The 13738-nt window shown below is 43.2% G+C and overlaps 1 pseudogene; it reads right to left on the bottom strand.

The window, feature by feature from the left end:
- Window positions 1-825: 825 nt before the first annotated feature.
- Window positions 826-13196, bottom strand: LOC145566199 (glutathione S-transferase U9 pseudogene; annotated as a pseudogene).
- Window positions 13197-13738: the final 542 nt, after the last annotated feature.

Raw genomic sequence — 13738 nt, 5'->3', positions numbered from 1 at the left:
TTTAGTACAACTTAATTTTATATAAATAATGTTATTAATTTATATTTATGTTAATGTTAATATATTTTGTTTTGAACAACTTTATTTTAATTAAGGTTATATAAATTATTTATCTAATTATGTTTAAGTTTATATAAATAATTTTATTAATTTAGCAAAAAACAACAATACATATAATAAAAAAAAATTATGAGTGCCGTGCCGCCCGCCGTGCCTCGTGCTGTGCCCGTGCCGATTCCCAGATTTTTGTTCACGGCACGGCCCACGACCCACAGGTTGGCCGCCGTGCCGGGCCCGTGCCGCCCGCGTGCCGGCGCGGCCCTTGCCCATCTTTAGTGGAAACTTTTTCCTAGTTCTCTCTCATTCTCTCTTTACTTTCTCACTCTAAATACACTCTCTTGACTCTCTCTAAAAATTACATTTGTTGAATTAAGCATCGAGGAGCTTTCACGAGTCAACCCCCGGGGCAGCTAACCTTCTCTGTTTTGCAGGCCAAGCTCTCAGGCGTCAATGCGAAGCCCTCGGACATACCTTTGCTAGGCGGAGCTAAGGGATACTGGGACACTCGGACATTAGCTTTAGGATATTTTGATAAACCTTGTAATACCCTAACAAATTTAGGAGGAGTCTGTTTCTAGAAACACAACTCGATTTATTTTCAAAGCTTGTCGCAAATAAGTTGGAAAATGATCCACTTGAATAACATATGAATATATGATCATTTATTGAATACAAGGATACATCTCATTCAAGGATATAGATGGATATTACTGTAATATCTAATAACCAGTGACACGTGACAACCTAATTAAGTTTTTCATACTACTATGCCGGAATATGTTGTTTCTGTTGCATAGCTTTGAGTAATTCAAGAAGCTTAGTCTTGGATGGTCTTACTTCTTTCACTTCAAAATTTTCATCAATCGCCTTGACCCATGAGAACAATAGGGGGTACCTTTGTGCAGTCATGAGCTCAGTGTTGAAGAATTCTTCCAATACTTTTGATGTTCCAAGTATGGAATACATCATTATATCCAAGTTGTATGGGATAATACCGACAACATAGCTGTTTGGCCGATAAACACCTTAATGTTACAAATTATATGTACAATTAGCAAACTAGCTTAGCATCCACAATAGCCGGTTTCTCGGCCACGTGGAGAGCAGCTTAAAACCACGCAGGCACCTGCCACCTACAAGGTCGGTGCGTCACCTATAAGGTCGGTGCGCCACCTATAGGGATATGTGGCACCTGCTTGGTTATCCCCCTATATATACCCAGCCACATTTTCATATTGAGGACACGATCTCTCTCTCTCTCTACACGATCTCTCTCTCTCTCTACACTTTTTTTCTCTCTCTCTCTCTACACTTTTTCTCTCTCTTCAAACCTTCCTCCTCAGATTACTAACTTTAGCATCGGAGCGGTTATTCCCGGATAACCCCCGGGCTAGATTATCTGTGCTGATTGTGCAGGTATCAAATTGGACGGTAAACCTTTACCAACCCCAAGACATCTCGGTATCGGAACTCACACGGAACAATTGGCGCTAGAAGGAGGGGTTAATAACTTCTATCGTCCAAAAAAGACCTCCCACAGTCATGGAAGAAGATACCTAAACTACACCCATCCCAGAATCAGAAAACCGGAATTTTGATAGCGGCATCCTGGCAACTGATGGCAACAGGGCTGTAAACACTATACTGGAAATAACGGTGGAGGATGAAACCCACCTTCTTTATAAGGATACGGTAAACGTACCGCTAACACCGGAAAGAACCCAGGCTATCCCGGATCCCTGGGGAGAGTTCACTCCGGAAGAGTTAGAGATAACGGCCAAAGTCATGCAGGCAATGTCCCGAAAAAGGAAAGAGGCCGGGATTGCGGCCACGAGAGAACCACAAAGAAGGCCGACACCGCCCGTAATTATCAACCTTGAAGATCAGTTCAATCAGGCCGAACAGCAGCCTCAGCCACGACCACCACCGCGTGAAATGGTGATGCCCTCTGAACGACAGGTCACAAGAACTGCGCAAAGGGAGGAATCAGAATCATACCGACAGGAGGCCAGTAGCGGGCCGCCGAGGCACTTAGCTAGGGCCATCATTCGACTAAGAACGTCTCCCTTTACGCAAGGGGTCCTTGATCAACAAATGGAAAAAATAAAAATGTCGGCGTGTACCTATGACGGCAAGGGTGATCCAAAGAGGTATGTAGCGGCCTTCGAAAGCCATATGCTGCTATATACCGATACTGACGCGGTATGGTGCAAGGTTTTCCCTACAACGCTGGTAGGGGCTGCCTCAGATTGGTTCACTAATCTCCCACCCGGGTCTATCGACTGTTTGGAGACCCTTGTTGAGATGTTCACAAGTCAGTATGTGAGCAACAGTGCAAGACAGAGAACCTCAGGGGAACTCATGTCTATCAGACAAAGAAGGGACGAATCACTGAGAGATTTCGTTCGGCGTTTCAATAATGAAGCTAATACCATTCCAAAATTACAGCAAGAGATAGCCGTCATGGCTTTGATGAGTGGTCTAGCCGACAGTGATTTTAAGAGATACATGGCGCGGAAGTCCTTCCCCAATCTAGGGATAGCATTCAGCAAAGCTCATGAATATATCAAAAGCGAAGAACTTCTGAAAGCAGGCAACCAGACGGTCTCGGCAGAACCGTCTCGGCGACAAAACACATATGTACCAGTAGAAACCCCGGTGGAAGGGGTTAGAAGGCAGAACCCACAGAAAGCGAGCAGACCTGCCAGAGGTCTGGGACGGTACAATAATTATACCCAACTGAACACACCAAGGGCCGCTATTTATTCAATAAATCAGCACAAGGAAGATTGGACCCGGCCGGCACCAATGATAACGAAGGGCCGAGATATAAAGAAATATTGCATGTTCCACAAAGATGTCGGCCATTATACCGAAGAATGTATCCAGTTGAAAGAAAACATTGAAGACCTTATTAGAAAGGGACACCTCTCCCAATACCGGTCTCAGGGGGGAACCAGCCGACAATCAGCACCATTGGCCCGACAAACCGAATATCGGAAACAAGGAGACCTGTCAACACAAGATGACACCTATCGTCCAGGCCATGCCGATTCTTATCGGCAAGGTACTGCAACCCCTGGACGTAAGATAACCATAGAAGTAATTACCGGAGGGCCCGTGCATGGGGGTTCTGTTAGCGGTGCAAAGAAAAGCTTGTCGGAATTCAAACATGTGGTGAACGCTTTAGGAGTAGATGAACGACCTCGACCCGCGACAATGCCACGCGTATCATTCTCCGAGGACGATGCAAAGGGTATAGTTTTTCCTCATGACGACCCGTTAGTGTTGATATTGGCAATCAATGGATGCGACGTCAAGCGCGGTTGGTAGACGGGGGCAGCTCGGCAAACATTTTGTTCGCAAGAGTGTTTGATGCAATGATGATAGGTCGAAAGTACCTAACGCCGGTGTCATACCCGGTTATCGGTTTTAACGGGTCAACAGTCAGACCCGAGGGAAGTATAATACTGCAAGTAAGAATTGGGGAAGGATCGATGGCACGGGACGTGATGACAGAATTCCTGATTGTAGACGTGCCGTCAGCATACAACGTTATTATTGGTAGGCCATTGATTCATGATGTGCAAGCAGTGGTATCGACATATCACCTCACGATGGTTTATGTGTCCAATGTCGGCAAAACAGAGCGTATCCGAGGCAGTCAAACAATGGCAAGAGAATGCTACGTATCGGCATTAAAGCAACCTGGCCGACAAAGTTCAACGAACTTGCATAATCAAAAAAGAGAGCGATCCCCTTCTACCATTTGGCAATGACGAATTTTGACACAAGGCCCGTAACTGTGCCAAGACCGTTGTCGGGAGGAGAAACAATTGATGTCGAATTGCAGCCTGGAGTTGCTAATCGTACAGTGAAGATAGGCTCCGATATGGATAGCGATATGCAATGCCACTTAATTGAACTCTTGAGAGAGAATGCGGATGTTTTCGCATTCTCGGCCGACGAAATGCCAGGTATTCACCCAGATATAATGGTGCACAAGTTGAATGTTGATAGGCGAGCTAGACCGGTACGACAGAAGAAAAGGAACTTTTCAACAGAAAAAATTGAAGCGATACAAGCAGAAGTGAACAAGTTGTTAGCGGCAGGTTTTATAGAGCCATGCACATATCCGGAATGGTTAGCCAATGTCGTAATGGTTAGAAAGCCATCAGGAAAGTGGAGAATGTGCGTTGATTTTACCGATTTAAACAAGGCTTGCCCAAAAGACTGCTATCCATTGCCGAGAATAGATCGACTGGTTGACTCCACGTCAGGCCATGCACTTTTAAGTTTTATGGATGCCTTTTCTGGATACCACCAAGTCAGCCTCTATCAGCCGGACCGAAACAAAGCGGCATTTATCACAGATGCCGGAGTTTACTGCTATAAAGCCATGCCTTTTGGGTTGAGGAATGCAGGAGCAACATACCAAAAACTGGTAGATAAAGTTTTCGCCGACCAAAAATGAAGAAATGTCGAAGTTTATGTTGACGACTCCATTGTAAAAAGCCGTCTAGCTGCGGATCATATTGAAGACTTAAGGGAGTCGTTCGATACTCTACGACAATATCGGATGAAGCTGAATCCCGAGAAGTGTGTGTTTGGAGTCAAGTCCGGAAAATTCTTGGGCTTTATGATTAGCGAAAGAGGAATAGATGCTAATCCCGACAAAGTAGAAGCTATCCTCAGCCTTCCGCAACCGAGATCAATTAAAGATATACAAAAGTTAACGGGTCGAATGGCGGCGTTAACGAGATTTATCAGCAAATCTGCCGACAAGGCTCTGCCATTTTTCGTAGTTCTACGACAAAACAAGACTTTTGTTTGGGGACCAGAGCAGGTCAAAGCATTAGAAGCTGTTAAGAATCATCTACGATCATTACCAACAATAGCAAGGCCGGAAACGGGGGAAACACTACAACTTTACATCTCGGCATCCCCCAAAACGGTAGCAGCATTACTATTAGTGGAACGGAATAAAACACAGATGCCTATATATTTTGTAAGCCATGTGTTAAATGCTGCAGAACGACGGTACCCCCTAGTAGAAAAAACCGCATATGCCGTCGTAATAGCGGCAAGAAAACTGCGACCGTACTTTGATGCACATGCCATTGAGATTTTAACAAATCAACCATTAGAGAAATCTCTTCAAAAGATGGAAACCTCTGGCCGTCTGCTAAAATGGGCAATTGAGTTGTCGGAATATGCGCTGATCTATAAGCCCAGGGTGTCGATCAAGGCCCAGGCCCTGTCAGATTTTATAGTCGAGACCTCTTACAATGAAGAAGAAGAAGAAATCGGCATCTGGAAAGTGTCCGTTGACGGCTCTTCAGCCGCAACCGGATCCGGGGCCGGTATAATCCTTACTTCCCCACAGGGAGATACATTCGAATATGCAATTAGATTCAAGTTTAAGGCATCCAATAATGAGGCTGAGTACGAAGCAGCACTGGCCGGGGTCCAATTATGCATAGCGGCAGAAGCAAAGAAAGTAGAGCTTTCCATGGATTCGCAGTTGGTACCAAGCCATTTTGATGGGACATACGAAGCACGTGAGCCGACAATGATGGCCTACTTAGAAAAGCTCCGAAATGCGACATCAACACTTAACCAATTCGTGATCAATCTAATACCACGTGGGCAAAACACTCAGCCAGATGCTTTGGAAAAATTGGCAAGTTCAAGTTTTAATAACTTAGAACGCACAGTGATGGTTGAGGTTCTGGAACACAAAAGTATAGATGAAAAAGAGAAAAAAGAAGTAAATTGTGTGACGCAAAGCCGAGAATGGTATGATGACATTCTGGCATATAAGTTGCAGGGTGTACTTCCGACAAATAAAAGCGAGGCACAAAGGATCAAGAAGGATAGCGTCTGGTTCATTATGTTTCGGGGCATGCTGTACAAGAGAGGCTTCTCACTGCCATTGCGTAGATGTCTAACGGCATATGAGTCAGCGAGACTAATAGAAGAAATACATGAGGGTGATTGCGGTAATCACTCAGGCGGCAGGTCAATGTCCTTAGAAGCAATGAAAAGAGGGTATTATTGGCCGACAATGAGCTCAGATACTCTATCCTACGCCAAGAAGTGTGATAAGTGTCAGAAATTTGGTTCAGTAATAAATCAACCACCTAACGACCTAACACCTATCCTCAACCCTATCCCATTCGCCCAATGGGGGATGGATATTGTCGTACCTTTTACTTCGGCAACGGGAGGCCGTAAATTTCTGATAGTAGGAATAGACTACTCCACGAAGTGGATCGAGGCGGAGCCGGTTGCGAAGATAACTGCTAATGAGGTGAAGAAGTTTATCTGGAAAAACATTTTCACCAGATTTGGGTTGCCGATAGCAATGGTATTTGATCACGGTTCGCAATTTGATTGTAATCCGGTAAAAAATTTCCTCAACATATATAAGGTGAAGTTCGCATATGCCGCAGTTTGTCACCCTCAATCCAATGGCCAAGCTAAAGCCGCTAACAAACAAATACTAACCGCACTAAATAAGAAGATTGACGACGCCAAAGGACTTTGGGCAGACTTGGTGCCGGAAATATTATGGGCTAACAGGACGACAACAAAAGAGACGACAGGAGAATCACCTTTCAATTTGGCGTTTGGATCGGAGGCCGTCATCCCTGCAGAAGTAGGGTTACCGACATTTCGAATTCAACACTTCTGCGAGGACCAAAATGATTTGCTATTACGACAGCAGTTAGATTTCTTACCAGAAGTAAGGCTAACGGCTTCCATTAAGTCTGCAGCCTACAAAAACAGAATGAGCCAAGCCTACAACAAGCGCGTCAACCATAGGCCGTTAGAAGATGGAGACCTGGTTTGCGTAGAACAGCTGCAACGGGAAAAGGAAATGCCGATGGTAAATTCACGGCAAATTGGGAAGGTCCGTATCAAATATACGAAACAATACGCCAAGGCTCCTATCGTCTTATGACATTAGAGGGAGCCCAGTTGAAAAATGTTTGGAACGCAGCTGTCCTAAAAAAGTATTATGCTTAATCCTATGTATTTTGTACTAAGTTAGCTAAATTTGATATGTATTTTGTACCAGTAATAGTCTTAGATGTCGGCATAACTATTCCGTATGTGCTTTGTACTTATCATTTCTAAGGACTGCTTTGTACGCAAATTTTATTTTGGCGGAAAGCCGTTAATAAGAAATGCGAAATAATCAGCAATAAAAATGAGAACCATCTGCCCACTTTCGATATGGACTTGCAAACGGCCTAGCTAGCCGTAACAGCCATTCAAGTGCCGAGATGGTTGGATAACTATGCACCTAAAGGTGAGTTGAATAGACGGTCTGATCCACTGTCGTTGCTCAGCCTGCTAAAGGTCGCAACACAAAAAAGAAAAGAAAAGGAAGAGCGGATTTATTCAAGAGGAATAACGGATTTTTGTTCTCTTCAAATCCATCACGGAAGTGTATTGTTCAAGGACAATACTGAGTTTCACGAATAAATGCTAAGGCATTTACCCGTAAAACTGCGGGGCAAGCGTATTATGAATAATAAACAAAATTAACTAGAACAAGCAAAATTGACAGCTAACAAGAGCACAAGCGCAAATATCACAGACAAAAAATATAAGCATGGTCATCAAAAGAGAACGGATTATCATACACAGCCGATAGTAATTAAAAAGTGTGCTAATAAAACAGTTAGATAAGCAAAATACTTGTCCCTTATCGGACATAAATATACAGACATAAGTTCTTCAGTAACTAAGTTAAAACAGAAACAGATGGATGACGGCCCAAATACTTCAGTTCTCTTTGGACTCGGACTCCTTCCCTAAACCATCATCATGGGGAGGAGTAGCAAGTAGTGCGTCATCAAATTCCTCTTCAGGAAGGCCGCGAGGGTCAAGATTCTTCATTGTAGCAAGGCTGGGAGGATCATCAAAATACTCCTGTTCATAGCTAGTAGGAGATAGATGTCGGTCAGAACCGTACGCATCCTCCACTACCTGCCATTTCTCCTCGTCCCACTCCTCGGCCTTACAAACGCACCGATGCGCAGCAACCCAACCGCCGGTATAGCGATCAACCAACTTGTTACGGTACAAGTCCGACCGTAAAAACCGATTGACAGCTCTACGCTTTATGGCCGGCTTTTCCGAACGCAGTAGTTCAAGGCTATCCTCGGCCCTCTTCCTGCCGCTCTTCTCGGCTTCCAATTGCTGCTCAAGATCAGTAATTCGAGCCTTTAGCTGAGTCTGGTCCTCAAGCTTCTTGAATAGCTCATCACGGTCAGTGGCCTTGCCCTCCATCAGCTTCAGCTTGCCCTTATAACCTTCAATCTCAGCATTATGGGCCTTGCGTTCATCATCAGCCTTTTTCAGAATAAGCTCCGCCTTATCTGCCTGCCTCTGATAATGCCTATACATATGAACAACCTCAACAGCAGAGTTGACGGTCTTTAAAAAAAAATAAAAAATAAAAAAAATAAAATTATGAGGAACAAATCATGATAAGCATATGACTAAAAGGACGAGCAAAACCAGAAAAGAGAAAAGAAATAAAATAAAGAATTAAGTGACATACCTTCAGTAGGCTGTTCATCATCTCACCACAAGGAGCCACAACACGGCCAGTAGGCCTGTCGGCAGGAGTGGGTAGATCTTTCAGCATTCGCCAGCCAAGGCTGCCCCCAGATGACGGATCGTCAGAATAAACAGACTCACCTCTGTTCACCGTCAGCGTTGGACGCCAAGACTCACTGGCGTTACCAGCTGGAAAGGCCGAGAGCTCATCTGCTACTTCTTGAGGAATTTTTACATGTGGTACCTCGATGAACTCCGACACAGAGGCAGGAACAAATGCGTTCTGGCCGCTAAGTCCAGATAAGCCGATGTTAGCCTGAGTGGTCACCTTGGTAACAGTAATGACCTTCTCGGCTTCAGAACGGGGCGGCTGCAAGGACGACAGGTCGATATCACCGACATCATCCTCGTCCAAATTCACAACGCTGAGCCCGGCAGCGGAAGCTTTTGGCTGATTTGCTTGTTGGTCAGAAGCGGGAGTTGTTTTTCGCTTCTTAGACTGATCACGGTCGCTGGTTGAAGTGGTCCTTTTGGACCTACCGGCACCACCACCCCTCCTCAGGGGAAGAACAGCTGATCCCGCCGGTTTCGATTGGGAAATAGCCGTCATGTCTCTCCTATCTCTTCGCCTACCTGTCTGAGCTCTGGTAGCAAACTTGGGAAGGTTGTCGAGCTTTTTCTGGGGGTTGGGAGGGCACTGATGCTTGACGCTGCCGTAAGGATAAAGACCGAGTCGGGCGTTGTCTAGTTTGTCAACACCTGTTTAAAATCATGACGGATGAACGGTTAAACCAACGATAAGAATAACGGAAATATCAGACAAAACAACACGTTGTAATAAAAATGACACATCAGGGAAAAGTTAAAAAAAAAAATAATTAAATTAATTATTATTATTAATATATATACAAAGTTAATCACGGCACGGGTAAAACATGCAGGGAAAGAATTACAGTATAATTACAAAACACGAAAACTGTGTGCAAATAAATGATAAACGGTAAAAACAACAATGATGACTTTAAATCATACCCATTGCATCAGTATGGCATAGACCGACATGAGACAGGGGAGCGTTGCCCAGGATATAATTACAGTTGGGCAGCCACTCCCTTGGAACGGCCTTAACTTGTCTACCCTCGTTAACATAAATACACTCAAAAAACCGAAAGGCTTTTCATTCAAGCTTGCCTAAACTCCTATCCCTAAGGGTATCAAACCAGGTATGAGGAAGATAGAAGGTCCTTCGCAAAGCAAAGTTATCAGGAACCTTCAGAAAATAAAATTGATTCTGCCAATTCTTACAACTGGTCAGCTTTGGCCACACTGTAATTCTACCGCTAGTAGTGAGAAGAGACCACCAACCAGGTGATTGACTGTCTTTTTTAAGACGGTGAATCTTACGCACAAGATTCAGAGTTAGCGGAAAATCCATATAAATCATCGTCCATACTAAAGATACAATATTGCGGACGGCAGGAGGAGTTAACTGGGCAATGCAAATATTCCAGGCCCTAAACATCTTTTCGATGAAGGGATGAAGCGGAAAGCGGGGTCCGAACTCCAGATGTTTAGCATACACGGCAATATGCCCAGCTGGGCAGTCAAACACAGTGCTACCAGAGGGCGGTAAAGTAAGAACATAGTCATCAGGAAGCCCGAAAAACCTCTTCCCAACGCCACAATAATCCTTCTCGGCAGCAGTTGCCAACCATTTGTCGTCAATAACGACAGTCTTTACCTTTAGTGTGTCGGCCATCACTAGAGGACGGCGGTGTTGCTCATCATCATCTTCTGAATTGTAACCCTCATCTAATGCTTCCTCGGCAATGATTTGTTCGCCGATGTTAATGTCATCATTTATATCGGAGTCAGTCTCTTCGTTATCGGATCCAGACTGCCGTCCACTTCCGCCAGCTTCTTCTTCCTCTCCCTGATTTTCACTATCTCCGCCTTCCTCATCTGAAATCTCATCCCTACCTGACGCTGCGCTGCGTTCAGTAGATCCCATGTCTTCTTCATTAGGACCAGACGCTTCGGCTTCAGGATCAACAAGGGGCTCTTTACCAGGACGCCTATCAGCGCTCTCGGCCTGGTTAGGATCAACGCTAGGACGTTTAGTTCTCGGCATTTTCTGGACGCCGATTTTACCGAGATTAGACCCGTATTCGTCGAGGAAGATATATGATTCAATGTCCTCAATAACACTGATAGATTCAAGTTCAACAAGATCAATGTCTTCTAATATACCAATGTTAACAAGCTGAGAAGGCTTTTCAGCTTCCTTTTCTGACGCTGAGGACAAGTGCACAAACGGGTCAGCCTCACAGGCCTCACCCGCAATAGAACTTTTTATAGAATCACGCATAACCAACTCAACACACACAGAAACATCAAAACCCACTACATACAAGTCACAAACATCGAGCAATAAAATTAAAAAGAGAAATTCAAAGTTTTTTACCTCTACGCGAAGCGAACAACTTCGACGAATCGCAAAAGTAGGACGGAGCAACTAAGTCTTGAAAGTAGCTAAATTCCGTCGACCAAAGTATGACCCAAGAAAATCTTCGCACTAACAATCACTCGGAGTAGCAACAGAACTGTTTTTTGGGAATTTTTGAGAGATTTTTTGGGAATTTTTTGAGAAATTTTTTCGCAAAAGTAAGATGAAATGAAGAAACTGTTCGTATTCCTTATTTATACCCCCATTGAACAGTAGTTTGATTTGACATTTGGTGCATGAAATCCAACGATGAGGATTAAAGCACCTCTTCATCAAGAATCGCTAGACGTCTGACACGTGCCCCTATATATACTTTTTGCTTATTTTCAATTTTTCCCGCCCATAAAAATTTCCAAATAAAACATACTTAAGACAAGTAGCCTATCGGTACTTTGCTCACCTTGGGGGTAAATCAGAGATTTTTTATCTCCAAGCACTTATCTTTGTGTTGAGCATAGCACTATCAGTACTTTGCTCACCTTGCGGGTAAATCGGAGATTTTTTATCTCCAAGCACTTATCTTTGTGTTGAGCATAGCACTATCGGTACTTTGCTCACCTTGGGGACAATTCGGAAGTTTTTAATTCTGTAAATATATATTTTGCCGTTAAAGTGCGAACATTGACTCCTTATCAAAGTCCCCACTTGGGGGGCTAGTTGTATGGGATAATACCGACAACATAGCTGTTTGGCCGATAAACACCTTAATGTTACAAATTATATGTACAATTAGCAAACTAGCTTAGCATCCACAATAGCCGGTTTCTCGGCCACGTGGAGAGCAGCTTAAAACCACGCAGGCACCTGCCACCTACAAGGTCGGTGCGCCACCTATAGGGATATGTGGCACCTGCTTGGTTATCCCCCTATATATACCCAGCCACATTTTCATATTGAGGACACGATCTCTCTCTCTCTCTACACTTTTTCTCTCTCTCTCTCTCTACACTTTTTCTCTCTCTTCAAACCTTCCTCCTCAAATTACTAACTTTAGCATCGGAGCGGTTATTCCCGGATAACCCCCGGGCTAGATTATCTGTGCTGACTGTGCAGGTATCAAATTGGACGGTAAACCTTTACCAACCCCAAGACATCTCGGTATCGGAACTCACACGGAACACAAGTAGTCAGGTTTCACATCTTTGAAAGATGGCAAACCATTTTGGAACACTCCAATGATTTCCTGTTCAACCACATCTAGCTTCTCTAGCAGCTCCTTTTTGACATCTTCGTGTGCTTCTCCTTCTGTCAACAATGTTTTCTGCATCGTCTGAAAGACCTGTGGCACGCCAACATTTTATCACACGTACACTTGAATTTAAATAAGTGATTTGATCTTATTAAACCTTATTAAAATCTATTAAATAAACTAGATCTTATTAAATTTGCCACATTGTTAGTTTGCGAATTTCTAATTTTCATAGGATTGTTTTGATAGATATGTAAGAGTGATCACAATTTTTAAAGGAGGAAAAACTGTGAGAGATTAAACACTACCAATAGGCCCAATAACGATGATATATTAATGATAGGCTCAAAGCCCAAAGGCTTTTTATGACATAATGAGGGAAGAGATCAAAAGTGTTACTAACAAAATAAAGTTATATTGCTATAATAACTATATAACTGCACGTCTGCACAAGAAAAATATTGTGATTATTCAAAGAACGAAAGAAGTACAGTAGTAACGCAGGAAGAAACAAAAAATAGCAAGATAGGGAGAAGTTTTCTTACCAATTGGAAGTAGGCGGCCCAAAAGCGATATTTGGCCCGTAAAAAAGGATCCTTAGGCAAGAGATGTGGGGGATCAGCCCAAGTCTCATCAATGTATTCAAGGATGATCATGGACTCCGCAATTGGTAGCCCATTATGCACAAGTACAGGCACTTTTTTATAGACAGGATTATATTGCAATAGTAGCTCACTTTTTTTCTCCTAAATTCTCTTCTTTGTACTCAAATTCTATGCCCTTAATTTCAAGGGCATAATTCACCCAAAGTGCATAAGGGCTTGCCCACATTCCGTGTAGCTGCACCGAGCTCTCTTCCTCCATGGCCTAAGTGTCAGGACCGGAGACGAGGGCAGCAGCCGGATGAAGGGCCTTGGGTTGGCAAATGTGAGATTGGGTAAAACTTGTGGGAATGACTAGACTTATATAATGCTTTAGGCTTTAGCCTTGTCAATGTCCTTACATTGCAAGACTTTGAATTACATGTATAAAAATAAAGTCAATCTCTTAACACCTAGATCAATTACAATTTGGAATTAGTTTAGTTATTTTATTACATACACAAGAAACCTTCTCTAGAAATGACTAGTGAAGCTAGTAATATAATGTGGTAGAGAAAGTATTTCGTTATGATCAAGAAACTGACATCAAATGTGCTTCTTTTTCAAGATAATTAATTTTAAAAAAGAGGTTTAAACTTAATTTTCTTTAAATTTTGCACAGAAGTTAATTATTTATCAACAAGGGGTTGGATAAGACAATGTTACGTACACTTCTTTAAGGCGAGTTTCTGACTAAAGAATTGCTTGTAAGACTTACCAAATGCCGATTGTGACAACTTTCTCACTATTTTAACCTTGCAATTT

This window comes from Chenopodium album, chromosome 11 (assembly GCF_948465745.1).
Source record: "Chenopodium album chromosome 11, dcCheAlbu1.1, whole genome shotgun sequence".
Lineage (NCBI taxonomy): Eukaryota > Viridiplantae > Streptophyta > Magnoliopsida > Caryophyllales > Amaranthaceae > Chenopodium > Chenopodium album.
The sequence above is the reverse complement of the archived record's forward strand: the minus strand, read 5'-3'. Positions and strand labels throughout refer to the sequence as shown.